Source organism: Kogia breviceps, chromosome 4, assembly GCF_026419965.1.
Source record: "Kogia breviceps isolate mKogBre1 chromosome 4, mKogBre1 haplotype 1, whole genome shotgun sequence".
Classification (NCBI taxonomy): Eukaryota; Metazoa; Chordata; class Mammalia; order Artiodactyla; family Physeteridae; genus Kogia; species Kogia breviceps.
In genome coordinates this window covers 25,257,870-25,275,619 of record NC_081313.1, presented here as the reverse complement: position 1 = coordinate 25,275,619, position 17,750 = coordinate 25,257,870, and the positions used below count along the sequence as shown (strand labels likewise).

The following is a 17,750-nucleotide window of genomic DNA, read 5'->3' as shown; positions in this document are numbered from 1 at the left end:
GAAATTTAAAAAAAACACAAAACTTGCAGCATGTTAAAAAAAACCCAGGACCCTCAAATTGATTGACTATTTGGAATAAGTCACGATAACAGTTACAGCAGCAACAGAAACACCTAATATTTTGGGGGTGCTTCCTACATGCTTAGCATTATCTTAGTTACTCCTCACAACAGCCTTCTGAAGTTGGAACTACCATTATCCTCATTTATAGGAGAAAAATGCCCTAAGAGAAATATCCAACTGGGTCATCTGCCCAGCTGGGAAGTATTTGTACCTACACAGTCAACCTGGGACTCCCTTTCTCATGCAAAGTAGGACAGTTTAAGAGCTCAATGCCCCCCTTTCCTCAAAATTTCACATGTAACTCATCTCCCACTTAAATTTGAAGCTTTTATGGTCATGGCTCCTTAATTCTGCCCCTAAATTGCTTGGCAAAAAAAAAAAAAGACGTTTTTATCATAGTTAAACGATTGCAGAGGTGAGTGAACTCACTGTGGCAAGGTCAGTTCTAAGGGAACACAAATAAGATGAGGAAAAAAAAATGTAAGATTTCAGACTTTATTACAGGATGTTTCAGAACATCCTGTTGTGTGGCATACAGCACATCCACATAAACGCATTTGTAAAAAAGCAACCCCAGAACCTCACTTTTGCCTTCAGTTACCCAAATAGCAGGGGCAGCACTCAGTTGAGCTTTCATTTTTACATTTTGTAATTATTTCTCATACCGTTTTGACTTGGATTTAGATAAACATCTACATTTCAGCTTAGTTGCCTTTCAAATAAAACCTAAAAGAAAAAAAAAAACATTCTTAACGATTTGGGATATTTTTAGTAAGGCAGAGAAAAGAAAATTGTTTTGTGATGCTATTTTTAAACACCAGTTTTTAAAGATTTCTTAAAGCTCCAGTGATTAGGACAGTGCTAAAGGCAAAAATGTTGCTTAAGAAAACACTTCAGAAAATGCTAGAAAAGTTAAAGCCCAGACCAAGTCCCTTGAGAGCAAGGAGAGTGCTCACATGATATGATGTCCTTTGAATCTCTTAAGGTTATTTTCTAAATGAGACTATGAGAACAAAATGAAATTATATTTCCCTTCCAGCTAGTTAATCCTCAATTCCCTAGATGAAAAAAAATGTTTTCTTTTTGGACAGTGATGTATTTCTAGTCAGTAAATTCCCCAAACAAATACACCAAAAACCCACTTCATGCACAGAGTAAAATAAAAATACAGGAACAGAGGTCATTAAAATGGTTTAGTATCACTCTAGTTGCCATTTTGCAGGTACCCCTCGCTTGATGGAATAGGGGGGTTTTGGTCTTAGTATCTATTACCTCTAAAGCTATGGTTTATGAAACTGAATTCCATTGAATCCCTCACCTATGTAACACTTAGATTTTCACTTAGAGTAATACTGATTCTCGGGCTAAATTGTAGTAGACAGGGTTTGTTAACTACCCAATGTCCATTTCTCATCTTCTTTCTTCCTGATAGAATCCCAGTTTTGTCTAGGTATCTTTCCTCCCTCAAACACATACACCCACACCCTCACACATACACACAAATAAAATCAAGGGACGCTGATCCCAAGAATAGATCTTTAGTCTAAAAAAGCCAATTAGCACATGGGATTTCCCAGCAATTAATAATATATTGAGTGGTTATATGTCCTGAACTGGCTTAGTCTGACTGAAGGATACTACCCATAATCCTTGATTGTGAGAGAGGTTTTTCTCTCTCTTCTGCTAGACAAAAATAAGGAAGGATGTAGTCCCAGTAGCCACTGGCAATCATCTTAAAGTTTGAGGGAAATCATTGGTTGAATGTCATTGATGCTGAAGATGGCAGGAGGGATAAACAGAAAGATCTAGAGTCTTTGATCATTCCAGTCATCTATGGATCACTTGGAGCCTGTGTTTCTATGGAATGTCTCGTTTGTAAAATATAATTGTATTTATTTCTTTCCAGTTTGAAATGGGATTTTTTTTCTCACCCATAGCGCAAAGCATCCTAATATACAAGCTGAAAATACTTGGTGAGAAACAGTAAGAAGTAATCAGATTTTTAGGATGCTGAACATGAATTACTATAGCTTACTTTTGATTGCCTTTCCTCTGTTAGTAGGCATACTTACTGGCTTCCCCTTTACCCCCAATAGCTTAAGCACTCCGGAAAATCCTTTAATTCTCTACTTATCATTTTAAAGTCGGGGATGTGAAGTGTGGGAGAGGCTGCACCTACAATGTTTAGGTTACTTGTGTTAATGCAAGATGTTACTGATTGAAAGTATTAACCAAAGGAATGGTGTAGAGGCAGAGAAGCAATGTTGGGACTCACTTTCCTAACTCTTCTGAACCCATAGTTCTACTCCCTTTCCTTGGAAGTTACAATTTCCCATAGAGGTGAGATATAAGAGACAAATTGTCAAGAATGTACTGTGGTACCTATTCTGCTCTAGGAAATCCACTTACGTAAAACAAACTAACTTCTATTGATTGGTAAGTTTAAAATTCTCCATGTACCTTTGACATCAGGCTGATGGATATCACACTAAATAGAGGAGGAACATCATCCAAACCTCTCCCACTTCATCTCAAACCTTACAAAACATTTTGCATGCTCAGAGAGAGCTGGGCTGAACTGCGTATTTCATTGCCAAATAATATTCATGAAGATCCCATTCCATGCATTGACTGCCACTTCAGGAATGAAACAGGACTACATAATCAGTTGAATTTAATTCAATCTACTTTGTGCAGTCGTGTTCAAGGTTATAACAAGGTATGTAGAATCTGGTATTAGACTTCCTATAGAACCTCAAGAAACATGTCCAGGGTAGGAATTTAGGGGAAAATGATTTTGCTCATGAAACATGTACATAAGATTGTTTTGTAGATTCCATTTGATGTACTATTATGGGTGGATAATAAGCCAAAAGATAACCAGGGTTTATCATGCTAGCCTACACACCAAAGAGAGAAAATATACACAGCTCTAGTTTTCAACCTGAACACATTAATAAAAGCTCTAAACAATTCTATGCCTTGGGGTGGAGTGACCAAAGAAATTGCAACTTTTAGATAAGAAAACATCCCAAATAAAAAATTCAAGTATTGTATTAAGAGACCCATCAGTGAGGTGGTCTGTAACCCTATTTCAGACATTTGGCCGCAGGCACCAAGGTCATCCTGGGGACATCACCCTTCTGTTGGGTATACCCCTTTGTTCTGGGCTGTCTAGGAGGCTGGCACTGACCTTTCTTGCTTGTGAAGTGTATTCCTGCAATATGTTCAAAGGAAATCAGGTTACAAGAAACAAAAACTAACATTCAACATGAATAATGTAAAAGCATATAAAAGTAGTCCAGAATTTTATAATGAATACTCTCCATTTCTTCTTTCCACAAACATCATTTGTCAAAAACAGTGCTAGGCCTTAGTGATAAATGTAAGACCCAGAGGCCTTGTTCTCTAGGTGCTTACAGTGTGATAGGTAAGACCTGAACAATCTTGTAGATACTTTTGAAACAACGTGTTTACAGTTGCACTGAGGCTAAGTAAAGGATATTATTATAAGATCATGCAGTGAAAAATCTATGCTGAGTCCAGGACAGGTGAGTGGAAGTCAGGGAAAGTTTCCTAAACAAACAGATTCTTGCCCTTTTCCTTGAAGATCCAGTGCCATTTGGTCAATGAAATGAGTGGGGGCACTGGAGGTAAGCAACCTGGACAGCTGTTCTGGTGTACACCAGCTGAATATTAATATTGGTACTGAGCTTGGGTGTCAACACATTAGAGTCTAGATTTAGCAATGGCAGACCTTAATCTATTTCATGACTGAAAGACTCAATCCTGACAGAATATCTATCTATTCATTGAATAAGTTTCTAAAATGGCAGTTTCTAGCAGTACTATTTAATACAGGCATACTTCCTTTTATTGCACCTCGCTTTATTATACTTCCCAGTTACTGTTTTTGGAAAATTGAAGGTTTGTGGCAACCGTGCATTGGGCAAGTCTGTTGGTGCATTTTTCCAACAGCATTTGCTCACTTTGTGTCTCTTTGTCACATTTTGGTAATTCTCGCAATATTTCCAACCCTTCGCCAGCAAAAAGATTACTACTTCTTGAAGGCTCAGGTGATGGTTAGCATTTTTTAGCAATAAAGTATTTTAAAATTAAGATACGTACATTTTTAAAGACATAATACTATCTCACACTTAATAGAGTACAGTATAGTGAAAGCATACTTTATATGTGAACTGGGAAACCAGAAAATTCATGTGGCTTGCTTTATTGCAGTTGTCTGTAACCAAACCTACAATGTCCGAGGTATGCCTGTATTAAATACATATTGTAACCAACTGGATGTCGTGGTGCTATCTGTGGCACCCAACACAATGTCTTAAGTGTTAATTAAATGGTTATTGAATTAAATTGAAATGCCATCACCTAAATCTTAAATTTCTTGTGTAAAATGATTTCTTGCTGAAAAGTATTTCTACTTTATATTGTACCACAAACTCATTGGGGGAATTGTAGGGACTAGTGAAAGAAACAACATGAAAGTATTCTGAGGCATGCTATTAAAAATAAAACTGTACTAAGCTTTTGGTAGTGAAGAGGGATGTGGTGGTTCTTTCTAAACTGGGGCAGGAGGTCAAAAACCAAATTCTAAAATGAATAGAGACCCTATAAATCGTAATATACTGAAACGAAAGGCTAATTTCCGTGTTCACGTAAGATGCAGGTATGGGGTGAAGACAAATATAATCAACTCTGAATGTCCTATTCATTTTATACTAAGCTGGCACTATTGATTGGCCTGTTATTACTAGAGCAAGCATTCCTTCACTTTGCTGTCTTCCTTCACTTTGTTTTCAAGTTCTGGCTTCATGCTTAGGAAGTCCATTACTATCCCAAGATTATAAATATATATTCACCTAATTGTCAGTAAAGTTACAGTTTTATTTTGCACTCTTAATCTTTAGTTCTTATGGGATTTATCTTGTATAGAATAGGAGGAAAGAATCTAACTATTTCCCTCAAATAGTTGTCTTATCACCCAGTTGTCTTATCACCCACTGTCTCTCCAGCACTGGGCACAGGAGGGTCTCAATAAATATTATAGAATGAATAAATTAATGAATGCTGAGTCTGAACCTTCCCAAAACTCTTGCCAGGTTTCCCTTGGGATCAACAGTAAGTGATTGTAAGACTGACTCAAATTAAAGTGAAAAGCCTGGCCTAAAGCTAAAAGGCTTTTGTGAGGCTGATATCTGCTGCTTTGGGCTATAATTAATTGATCTAACTTGTGGGAATATACTGATGAATTCATTGAGGCATGAAAGGGAAAGATGTAAATTATATTTTTTGAGTCCTGAGAAAAATGTACACGTTATATATATTGAATATATATGTATGTGGATATATATATGTGTGTGTGTGTGTGTGTGTGTGTGTGTGTGTGTGTGTGTGTGTATAAATCTCTACATCTTTGACATTATTTTTGGATTTGAGATACAAACATTTGAATTTATCCATCTATCTACCATCTATTTGGGTATATGTACATACATATATATTAAGCATAAGAGGCACTAGAATTTAATATTTAAGAGTATGGGCTATGAAGACTGCCAGGATTTAATTTTAGCTCTGACAAGTACTAGCTGTATGACACTGGGCAAGTTGCCTAAGTGCCCTGTCTCCCAGTTTTGTCTTTAAAATTGGAAGATTGACAGTATTTACTTCAGAACATTGTTGTGAACATTAAATTCATGTAACCATTTAGAATAGAGCCTGCAATATTGTAAGTGCCAAGTGTTAGCTTTTATTATTATTTTACTCATTGTTCCCAATAATCTTTCTTATTTTTTCTCAAGTAACAGATTCAAAATATTTTAAAAAGAACATTTAGGATTATTTGAATGAGAGGTAAAAAAAAAAAAAAAAAAAAAAAAGTCACTTAGCCAAAAAAGCAAGTGCTTTATCATAGAAAATATACAGTAGCACACATGGATACTAAAATTGTAAAAGAAAAAAAATTCAGAAAGAACAATGTTTAGTTTAGGTTTGAATTCTGAAAAACAAAATATGTAAATTAAAGGTGTAAACTAAGAGGTAACATCCTGTTTCCAAACACAAATTAAGAATTAAAAAATCAAAATGGCAGACTTCTGCTAATCTGTTTAGGAAGGCATAAATTGTTAATCAGGCTCAAGGCAACATTGTTTAATACCAAGTTTAGTAAAAATCTGCCTGGAGGAAGAAGAGGTCTGATGGCCAATTTTGAAAGCTGAGTAGCTCTGTTTACATGCCTAGTCCCTCTACCTCTCAGGACACCATTGATAGGGTTTCCTTTCAAACTGACTCCTTTTAAAGGAGTCAGAATTATTAAAAACTATAGCACAGGATAGAAAAGTTATATTTTTTCACGGGTGTGAATAAACTTGAAAAGGAAATAAATTGGAGAAATATTTATTTAAGAGAATCTTTTGCAGCTTGTATGAGAAGAATTTCACAGTAAGCATTTATTGAGCCTTCCCTATATGCTTACATTTGCTAGTGATGCCTTCATCGTAAAACTGTGATCTTGAGATGGAAAAAGTGATATTTTAAAACCATTTTCTCCTTTCTTCCCAACCTGTATTTATTCATTCTACAAGGCATCTTGTATTTGTATCATGTGGGCTCTCGCTGTACAGGGAATCAAGAAAATTTCCTAAAGTTTTGGCATTGTTTTTAGGAGCATTTGTCAATCAGGTGAAAACTAAATTGGAAAATATTTGACAAGTGCAGTATCATCTGAGGAGTCGGAGCCTTGTGGCTGCTTCTTTGGATTGTTGAGCCCAAATTTCACTTGCTTTAAAGTCTTTCTTGATAACATCATGGATATTATTGCCTATTTCTTAATTACAAAGCAGGGCAGGTTTGGCTCTTGTTTTCGTGGTTGGTTTCTCTAAACAGCCATGATTATCATATGGAGAAAGAAGAAAAAATAAGCAATTAAAAAATCTATTTTAATTTAGTGACAAATTGGGAAGCAGACATATGCTCTATTAGTGTTCAGAACATCCAGGGTGCAAAGCAAACTTCTTGTTCTTTGGTGCACAATTAACCCAGCATAGGGTTTCAATAATTTCTCCCCTCTCTGTCCACTATATAAAAATCTTTCATTACCTCACATTAAACTCAGTTGCTTGAGAGCATTTTACTCTTATGTAGCTTTCAACTTCATATTTTAAGTAAAGTAACTGTACTATTTAGCATTCTGTTTGGTGAAAAAGTGGTTATTCATACAATTACTGGATATCTAGCAGTGTCCTTCCCTCTATTGGGTCATCTCTTAAACTTAATTGCATTTTTTTTTTTTAGAACACAGAGTACACACACGTTTAAATTCAAGGGGGGAAAGTTAAAACATAAACCACGGTGCTATTTGTAAAGACATTTTGGAATGTGGCATCTGAGAATTAAAAGCACATTGAGGAAGAAAGGGAAGTATCGTGACACAAAATTTTAAAATATGGGACCTGTATTTGGCATGCCTGCATTTATTTCAAAGTCAGTTTACCTGCAGGTAAATACATGTTCCTTGAATGCAAAAATTATTGCAGAGTTGGTACTTTCTGGATCTGGAGGTTTGGGACCACCTCCTCTTGATGACAGTTACCAGTAAATGACCCCTTCATTCTGCTGTCTTAATTAGGACCTGCCCCAAACATCTCTTTTGATAAAAAGGGATATGAGTCAGAAAGAGAGTAAAACTGTGGCACTGATCTTTATCACAAGGCCTTCCTCATAGAATTTAATTCTTTATGAAACACTGACAAAATCCCAACTAGATACTTTTGTACAAGTAATTTACTAGCGAATAATTGCTGGAAGATATAGTAGCTTTACTTGATTCAAATTAGGATCAGCAGTAATATACCAGTCTTGGGGAATTTTATCATTTTACATTGGTGATTACTTAGTCTGACCACACGGTTTTGATCAGTGTTAAATCGGAACCTGTTGCTAAGAAGAGATTAGAATATTTTAGTTGAACGTGAAATTGAGCAGTGCCACATATTTTATAAAATGGATGATAGTAGATTAATAAAACTCTCTTTTTTTAATCCTGCAAAGGCAGTTTAAGCTTTGCAGCTCAAAATATGATAAGCTCATTTTCATGACTGAAATCTGTACTATAAGCTAGAAGGCAATTGCTTTTTGATGTAACAACGCATACCTTAAAATACAAATCGACACCTTAGAAAATTTGTGTTTGTTCACAGCTATATGTAGTTCACTTTTAGGAAAAAAAGATACCCCTTTAATAATGTGTACAGTTAAATTGAGCTGGGTTTTTTAAAAAATTTGATATAAATTTAAAAGTTCTTGTTTTCTACTGAATAATCCACTATGTAATCAAGTAGGCGAATTCATTGCTGATGACACATCTGGCCGTGATCTTGGCAAAGCACAATTTTGGAGGACCTATTAATATAGTCAAAGGTGGTATTAGTATTCCAAATGTTATTATTAATCTCTATAAAGCTTAATTAAGGGATCAAAATATAACTTTTGTTTGAACGACTTTATATTTTGGGCCATCTATTTGGCTTATCATTGTAATTCGCCTTTAGTTTTTATTCATCCAAACAAGTAAAAGACTAAGTCAGTTATTTTAAAACATTATGTTATTCATTATCTAAAATGTCTGGTCCTCAGACTTTTGGATTTCATGGAACATTAACAGTTTTTTTTTTTTTTTTTTTTTCACTTGGTAAAGACATGATTCAGAACAAACACTGAACTGTGGTGGGAATGAAATAACAAAACTGTGGTCATAAAAGAAGAAAATAACTATTTTTACCCACCAAAAAAGGAAGGAAATAAATACAGTCTTATTCAACTCTACCTACAGTCCCCAGAGCTATGCATATAGTGAGTTTGTCAATGCTCTAAGAAAGGACTGAGGCCCTCAGGGGGTGCAGTGAGGTTGCGAAGCCCCCTGTCAAAGAAATAAATAGTTGTCATGTTTAGCTACCTTCCTGAAGTATCCCCTCCAACTTGAGGCCCTCTCTGAAGGCAAGAGAAGATAATTTATTCTCTTATAAAAAGCACCATTATTATGCTCATAAAAATGGCCCACACAATCCTTTTTACTACAATTATAAACTCTAATCCATGCTTCCAAGTGGTTTTTAAAAAATGAATAACCTACAGACATTTTCCTCAGCCTTAAAAATCATTTATCTATGATTTACTTCAGTATCCTGTGCTTTTTTTTTTTTTTTTTTTTTTTCGGTACGCGGGCCTCTCACTGTTGTGGCATCTCCCGTTGTGGAGCACAGGCTCCGGACGCGCAGGCTCAGCGGCCATGGCTCACGGGCCCAGCCGTTCCGCGGCATGTGGGATCTTCCCGGACCGGGGCATGAACCTGTGTCTCCTGCATCGGCAGGCGGACTCTCAACCACTGTGCCACCAGAGAAGCCCTAACAGTTATTTTTTTAAGCGGGGGAGGGTTGACATTGGGTTGCTTGCAGATTTTAATTTTGTCAAGGAAAAAGAACAATATAATTTATCCATACACTTTCATGAAAAAACTGCCATTGTAACTCCAAAGAAGTGGGAAGGTCACTGAGTCCTTAAATTGAATAAATTGAGAGTTATGAAAAACATAATAAATAGGTTGTCATCATGTTTCCTATCTGATCACTGACTAATAAACTTTTTTGGGCAAAGATGCACACTTGACTTTGGATAGCCTGAGGAATTACTGATTTAGATAAAGTTCACTCAAAATTACCATCAAGCCATTATAAATAAAACAAAAACCTACATTTTTATCATGTGCCCCAAGTAGTGGTCAAAATTTTGAAGGAAAATTTTAGTTCTTCTTTGCAATAGGAGCTTTACAAAAGGGTACGAACACATAAAATTCCTAAGGATGTCTAAATCCTTCTTTTCTCCGTAAGTTTACATGCCTGCTCCTTCATAGCATATTTGTAAATAATAATATTATAGATTTAAATTTCCTCTTTCAATTTTTAATGCCAGAATTGAGTGGAGATGATATAAAGTCATAATACTCCAAACTAGAAGTCAAGTTACAGAAGAGATAAAGAACAAAATGAATTTAGTTTATCCATGGACAAGTCACTTCATCTCTCTGGCCATCAGGTATCTCAAATGTAAATGAGGGACGTTGGGTAAAGTCATCTCTAAGCTCCTTTCTGTGTCTCACATTCTGATTATATTTCTAATTGTCAAACTGTCCATGAAGGCTGGATTAACTACATGACTTTTTGAATGGTGGTAATAGAAAGAATAGAGTTTAAAGAAAATGGCTTATCACTGTCAACCATATATAATATTATTGTATTGTTAAGAGGATGTCTTTCTTCCTTTCTCCTTCCTGCTTCCCCCCCATCCCTTTTCTTGTAAAAATTTTAATTGGTAAAGACATGATTCAGAACAAACACTGAACTGTGGTGGGAATGAAATAACAAAACTGTGGTCATAAAAGAAGAAAATAACTATTTTTACCCACCAAAAAAGGAAGGAAATAAATACAGTCTTATTCAACTCTACCTACAGTCCCCAGAGCTATGCATATAGTGAGTTTGTCAATGCTCTAAGAAAGGACTGAGGCCCTCAGGGGGTGCAGTGAGGTTGCGAAGCCCCCTGTCAAAGAAATAAATAGTTGTCATGTTTAGCTACCTTCCTGAAGTATCCCCTCCAACTTGAGGCCCTCTCTGAAGGCAAGAGAAGATAATTTATTCTCTTATAAAAAGTACCATTATTATGCTCATAAAAATGGCCCACACAATCCTTTTTACTACAATTATAAACTCTAATCCATGCTTCCAAGTGGTTTTTAAAAAATGAATAACCTACAGACATTTTCCTCAGCCTTAAAAATCTGCTTTGCTCTGCTCAGAATAATCAAATCATTCCCATGCTCTCTGCTGCTTTGTATTTCTCAGAGAGTCACACTTTTACTTCTAAGATACCACAAGTGTTTGTTAACAGCACATTCATTAAGTGCTTGGCTCAAACAAATTTCCTAGAAATTCAAACCAAAAAAGGGCTTAAAAGGATACAAGTATAACATTTTCCTTTTGACTTACTGTATAATTATTAACATACAGAATGCATGTAAAATACTTAGAACAGTGTGTGACATGTAGAAAAGCTCAGTAAAGGTTTATTATCATTTACTTTATAATTATCATTGTCATTATTTGGATGTATAAAAATTCTGAGCTTACTAGTATTTTTTAAATCTTGGCTGAATATATTTATGTATATATATTCACATACACATTTAAAAATATATTCGCCATATTTGTTATCAGTCATGTATGGGGTAGGGGAGTGCTGTCCTGCTAGTTCAGTCTTTCTTCACGCTATACTACATATAGAATCCAAATGAATGACTTATATTTGGTCTTTATCACTTTTGTGTACTTTGGGTTGCAGGTGTCAGAAGGACACACAGTATATCTAGTTAGCTCGCAGGACAATAAAGATAATAGAAGGAAAGGAGTCGGTATTCGTCAAAGCACTAAGAAAACCTTTCTTTGATTCTGCTAGGATTTCAGACCATTTTTAAAAAATGTACTCCTCTGCTTATTTTATGATCTATGCAGGATCATTTCCTTTAGATGGTGATTTTTTAAAGGATAACTTTCAAATTTGCATTCCATGGTAGAGAAGCGTAGTATTTATAAACATGTTAATGATGTAATCATGTTTATAAAGTTGTATTTAATAGTAGCAATATTTATAAAGTGGAAAATGCACCCTGTATAAAAATGGCAATTTTAATTCTATTTCTATATTCGTATGTTTTCCTCGTGTGTAAAAATTCACCTCCTCATCTCCTTTCATTTTACTCAACTGGGACACCTCCTCAATTTCATTTTTTCTTGCTGTTTTCCATTCCTATCATTTATTAGGTCTCCTGAACATCTTTTGGGCAGATCTACCAAATTAGGGAATTACAGAAGGAGAAAAACACAGTGCTTTTTCAAGTGATGAAATATGAAGATAAATTATACCCTGTGGTGTGGCTAGCTTTATGTTCCTCATCTTCTACCTGAGTTGTTCTCTTCCACAAGATAGCACTGAATATGGCAGGAAAAGCTTGGGACCCATGTTGTCCATTTATACTGCACATCAAATTTCATAGTAACATTCTGGCTTTAATTAAACTCTTCCTCTTATAAATCTCAGCAAGGTGATCTGATTAATAGAGGAAATGAGCACCCAACAGTTTTAGTGTAATGATATAACAGATGAAACAAGGTAAAATAATCTCTAATAATCTGTGAGGATGGGGGCACAGAACCCTCTGCATATGCATCCACTGCATGTGTGCTCACAGCATTCATTCTTCAGTTAGTTTTCTTTGTTGGAAGAGTTAAAAATTTCCTGGATAGTTCAGTCTTGAACAGCTAGAATACAGACTGTATCTGGTCCCCTCTGACCCAATCATTTTGGCTTAAAGAGCTTTACTCCATTTACATCTGTAGTAAATGAAGGTGCACCACCTTTTTGAAGGATTATTTATACTTTTCCCCTCTTACCTTCTCTCTCTACTTTGTGAGTGATGGAGTTATAAAGGCTGTCTACTTTTGACAGTATACCTTAATTAGGGAAAACCTGAGGTTTCTCATCTGATTGCTTTGAAAAGGGGAGCATTCCTTAGGAATAGGAACTTTTAAAAATGTAGGCCAGTTTAATCTTCATAAGAGGAAAGCTCAAAGAAAAATAGTTTAGATCCAGGAAACTCTCTCAAACTCTCATCTATGTTCAAAATAAAACAAAAAATCCTAATGGAGAGAAAAAAAGAAAAGAATGAAGAGGAAAAAATAACCAACCCAACCCGTACATTTCTTTATTTCTTCTCTAAACAGTGTCACAACTGGGTGCTCTGTGTGTAGGTGAATTTTAATTTTCTTCTTTCAGCAATGTCACTATCAGCATGATGTTCTTGAGTCTTTGTATTTAGAATCATTATTCAGAAAAAAATTTAAACCAGAGAAGTTTTGATTATCTACGTTTTCACCTTTTTGTGAAGCAAATAAGGTAAGCGCAGTAGACGCTAGCTAGGCTGAAACACTATTAAAAAATGCAATTCAGACTGAGTTACTGCCTCGTTATTTTTATAAGCGAGACCCTAATTCTCATTGACCCCAAAGAATGGGCTGCTGTGACTAAGCTAGCAGCAGAAGCAACTGGCTTTGCCGGATGTTATCTCATTTGGAACACATTTCAAACTTTAGAACAGATTTTTAAATTGGAAGTTGAAACCTGCAGACTGTCAGCAGAAAAGGCTGATTCACCACTGTAGAACTTATCTTACTATGAGTTCCAGGCAGAGTTTTTTTAAGGACTAGGTTACCTAAAATGTGTTGTGATACATCAAAGAGAGAAATAAAAAACACTTCCTGGAATAAGAGTGACACATGCATCTAAGCATCTTTTGGACTTTTAACATATGCTTATTTGAATGTGGACTTCTTTAAAATAGAAACCTCTAGTTCAGTATAACTTGTGGATGTTCATGGATCTCAGAAAAGTTAATTACTTTTTTTCTGCAAATATTGCTTCATATATTTGCATGAACCCCCATGGTGGGGGTTCTTCGTGTGGAGCTTTTTGAGCCATTATTATTGGGTAAATTTGAGTGAAAGAAGTACAGTCTTGGCAAGGTTAAAAATAAGGAATATCTTATATTGATAGTGAAGGGGAAGCTGTTATGTGCATATTATTTTAAATAAAATCCAGGATGCAACTGAACTGTAGGGAGAAATGCATGGTGTGACCCACTAGAGGTCCCTTCCAACTAAAAAAAGTTTACTTAGTTCAAAAGATTTAGCCTCTGTTAGTTGGCATTCACGACTGCAAAGTGAGTAAGGGCCAGAAGGGGGGACTGCACATTTTACTTCCTTAGGGAGAAACATGGTTTCATTCAGATTATTTGTCATATTTTATCTCTTTTTTTTTTATCCTTATGTGGCACAATCACTCAATTAGCTCTCGTTAGATATTCAGAACCTGTTGTTCCAAGTTACTGATACATTTGTAAATAGGAAGTGTCATTTGATGTCCTGGTACTGTAGTTGTGCTTTCTAGAGATATTAGCTGTTTCAGGTATCTTAGAGCAATATTTTGCAAGATAGATTTTTGCTTAAGAAGGAAGAATGCCTCAGATTAAGTTTTTACTTGCAAAGCTGATGGAAGTGGTGGGTGGAGGAGGTATTATACACATTTTCTGATAGTAGGCAACTTGATAGAAAATGATTATGTTTCTATATATTATCTTTGCAGAGTTAGCATTAAGAAATGTAATTGCAATAAGTGGATGTAAAAGCCAGATAGTAAAGGGACTAAAAGTCCCTATAGAGGCACCAGTCTGTCACTTATAATGGTAGCGAAAGCTAATTGTAGACAAGTACAGAAGAACTAACCATTGCTATTTTCCTTCAGAAATGTATTGCTGCTTCTCATGTTTTTCTGAAGGCATGGGTTACTTCCTCTGCTTCTAAAGTATGCCATGAACCATCAAAACAGGTAGAAAAAGATCTGCCTTTTATTTCCCCCCAATATCTTTTTAATTAGAGCACACCAAAGAGCAAAAGGGGGTGATAGATTTCTTTTAAGATTCTGAGCTCAGCATTGAAAATCTGGCCTCTGGCATAAACTTTGCCCTCCTCCTGCTTGATCATATCCGCTTTCTTCACACAACTTGTTTTCTGGCTCTTTAAAAAAGCAGCCAGCACAGAGCCATGCAAGTGCTGATACACAAAGGATGCTGCTCAGGCCAAATGGGAAGAGATTTTTTTTCTCCTAAAGTAAAATACCAAAGGTTTTCCTTTTCAGGGACAGGCATCAGCAAGAAAAGAAAGGAAATAAGCGATCCTTGGTCAGCGTTTGTATGAGCTTATTTGTTCTTCATTCTTAGAAGAGTTGTGCATTAGCAAGGTGTTCCTTTTCCCACACAGGGAGGATTTTGCACCCCCTGGATTATAACCACTCAGAAGGCCCATATTTTGCATGTGCACCCCTCCAAAGCAGTCAGACATGTACACATCAGCCACTCCAGCAACATTTTTTGCAGAAAAAAACCTCTTCTCTCCTACGTTATGTGCTTCAGTAAGTGAAAATGAATATTGGCTGAGACACGGGATGGTACACCTCCACAGTGGGAATATCATAATTAAAATGTCTCTATTAAAAAAAATGAGCGAGAGAGAAATGTGTGGCTATTCCAGATGATTAAACTTCTTGGTACTGGGATGTTCTCTGTAGTTCACTCAGGTGAACAGCCCCTTTGCACTAACAAGGACCTGCATATAACTTCCCATAGAATACAGATTTTATTGCAGCAGTGACAACACTTCTCAGTACGACGCTGACCTTTCCAGCATCTCCCATCTCGAGATCCCCGATAACTCGGGGCATAAGAATAACTACAGAAGTAATCCCAGCTCCGCAATAACACAACAGAGCAACGTTCCCTCTTATTAAATTCCGTAGTTAACGCATTGGGGGCTCCACTTTTCCTGCATCGGACACCTAAAACCAGGCGCACTTGGTTTGTTCTCCGACCAGTCCGGGGGAGGCGTTATCCCCCAGATTTGTGCCTGGCCAGCCTCGGAAGAGCACGAGCGAGCTCCGTCTTCCGTATGACTTTTCCCTGGACGGTGTGCTCCATTTTCAGAGTCCAGCGTTTGACTTTCCTTGCAACCTAAGCATTTCTGCCCTATGTGAGCCGGCAGGCGTTGCCCCCAACGTGCAAGCTAATAGTTTTTTTAAAGCTTCTTCTCCGAGACAAATCATCTCTTTAGCCTAAGTTTTCCTTATTGGGAGCATTCGGGAGTTCTCAAGCTACCAAATTTAATGCTTTAGCCCACAAACCAAGAAATGTAACTCGGCCAAAGCAGTCCCTGCACAGACCCTTGTAATGTGGGCAGGTGGGAATAAATCAAGCCCCGAACGGCTCCGCGGGTCCTGCACGCACCAGCGCCCTTGGTAATTGACCAGCCAACTTTGCAAATGCCGGAGCTCCCTCGGCAGCCTCTGTCGGCGGAGAGAAAGACAGTGGGTTCTTCCCGGCGGCCCCGTCACATATGCCCCCACCAAGCCCCGCCGCGGTCTTACCAGAAGGCGGAGGAGTGGCGCCGAAGCTCCCCGGGAACCGGCGCCCGTTCTGGGCAGCGGCAGCAGCGCCGCCCGCGCAGCCGGACCCGAGCGCCCGCCCCGACCCGGGCTCGCAGGCTGAACATCCCTCCCAACTCCAGCGTGCGGCACCCAACGGGCGGAGATGGCTCTCTTTCTGATTGGCTTCCATCAACGCTACAGAATTAAAAAAAGAAAAGGCATGCACCATTGCCAGCTGAGACCGAACCCACCTCTGCTCGCCTTCCTGCGCCCGGGGAGACACTGCGACCCGCCCAGGCTGCTCCTGCCTCCGCCGGCGCTGCGGTCGCCCGCTCAGCGGTTCTTGCTGTCGCGGCTGAAACTGCAGCTCTCGGGACGGGAAGGTTACGGGCTCGGGAGAGCCGGCTCTAGTGGGCACACACTGATTTGCAAGTGAATGAAGTGGGAGGGAGCAAAGAGAGGAGGACTTTGTTAGAGAGGCCCAGTGTCTGCCCCCGCCCGCCCCCTCCCCTTGACAGAATGACTCCCTGTGTTTGAAGTCCCGAGCAATTCGCTGCCTGTAACACTCCCTCTGCCCCAGGCTTTCCTTTCTTTTCCTTTCTTATTTTTTGGAGGGTTGAGACATACTCAGAACTTGCATGACTTCGCCTGTTCCCTCCTTTACACTATCAAAATGCACCTTGTGCTGTTATCAGCAACGGTTGGATATTCTTTTTTTTTTTTTTTTTTAACCGACCGAGCAATTACAATTCCCAGGGACACCAGTACCCGTCGCGCTATCAGTTGGTCAGCTTCGTGTTATAGCACGCGTAACGTGCACACACATAAAACAAACCCGGTCTCCTGAGAAAACAATACTGACGGCTTTTCTTCGCCACATAAACAGGCGTTCTCCAGACGCAAGCAGGCATAGAATCAGACGCGTCTTTCCTTCTCTCCTTCCAGGAGGACAGGTTTTTCACATAGTCCTACGATCTGTGTTACTCTTTTCGGAGTGAGTAACCCCAGGATGTTGGAGAATGAAGCCATGCTTCCCTGGGCTTGCAGAAACATTCAAATCCCAAACCCTTCAGGCTCACCACTGACTTATGGCTGATGCCATCTTTCTGAATGAGTTAATACAAGAACGCAAAAGACTTGCAGAAGAGTGTATAATGATATTCAGGTCTGCTTAACAGTTTAAGATGAAAGTTCCTGAAGTAGGATAATCTCCAAATTAAACTGTTTGGTACACATAGCAGTTTGCATAGCTGTGTTTACAGTGACCAAAAAGTAATTTCTAATATTAGGGAACTAAGCTGCAAAAATCTTAAGCATGTCTAAGTATTATTAAGTGAGAGTAATGGTTTTCTATATAGAAGATATAGACATGATGGAGCCAGGCACTGTTCGGTTAGGAAAATTAAATCTAATTACCACAGTGATTGCACCCCAAACCAGCTGTAAGTTGTGGGGAGATTTCATTGCATGGTGCACTAAAAAAAATCCAGGCTGCTTTGGCTTCCGAGTGGTGAAACAGGTTGGAGGTTGGTCTCCTTCCCAACTGAGCTCTTACTAGAAAATCTTTTGTTTCTCCAGTAGAAGTT

At 37.9% G+C, this 17,750-nt stretch overlaps 1 protein-coding gene across 2 annotated transcripts in view; it reads right to left on the bottom strand.

The window, feature by feature from the left end:
• Positions 1–16,607, bottom strand: part of CDH6 (cadherin 6) — a 134,299-nt gene extending 117,692 nt beyond the window's left edge. The window contains exon 1 of one of the 2 annotated variants that reach the window (XM_059061033.2): positions 16,416–16,607. The gene's annotated coding sequence lies outside the window, so the exon portion shown is untranslated. Of the gene's footprint in view, positions 1–16,164; positions 16,288–16,415 lie in introns of those variants that run through there. The other variant, XM_067030829.1, reaches the window with a different exon arrangement.
• Between the last annotated feature and the right edge of the window lie 1,143 nt (positions 16,608–17,750).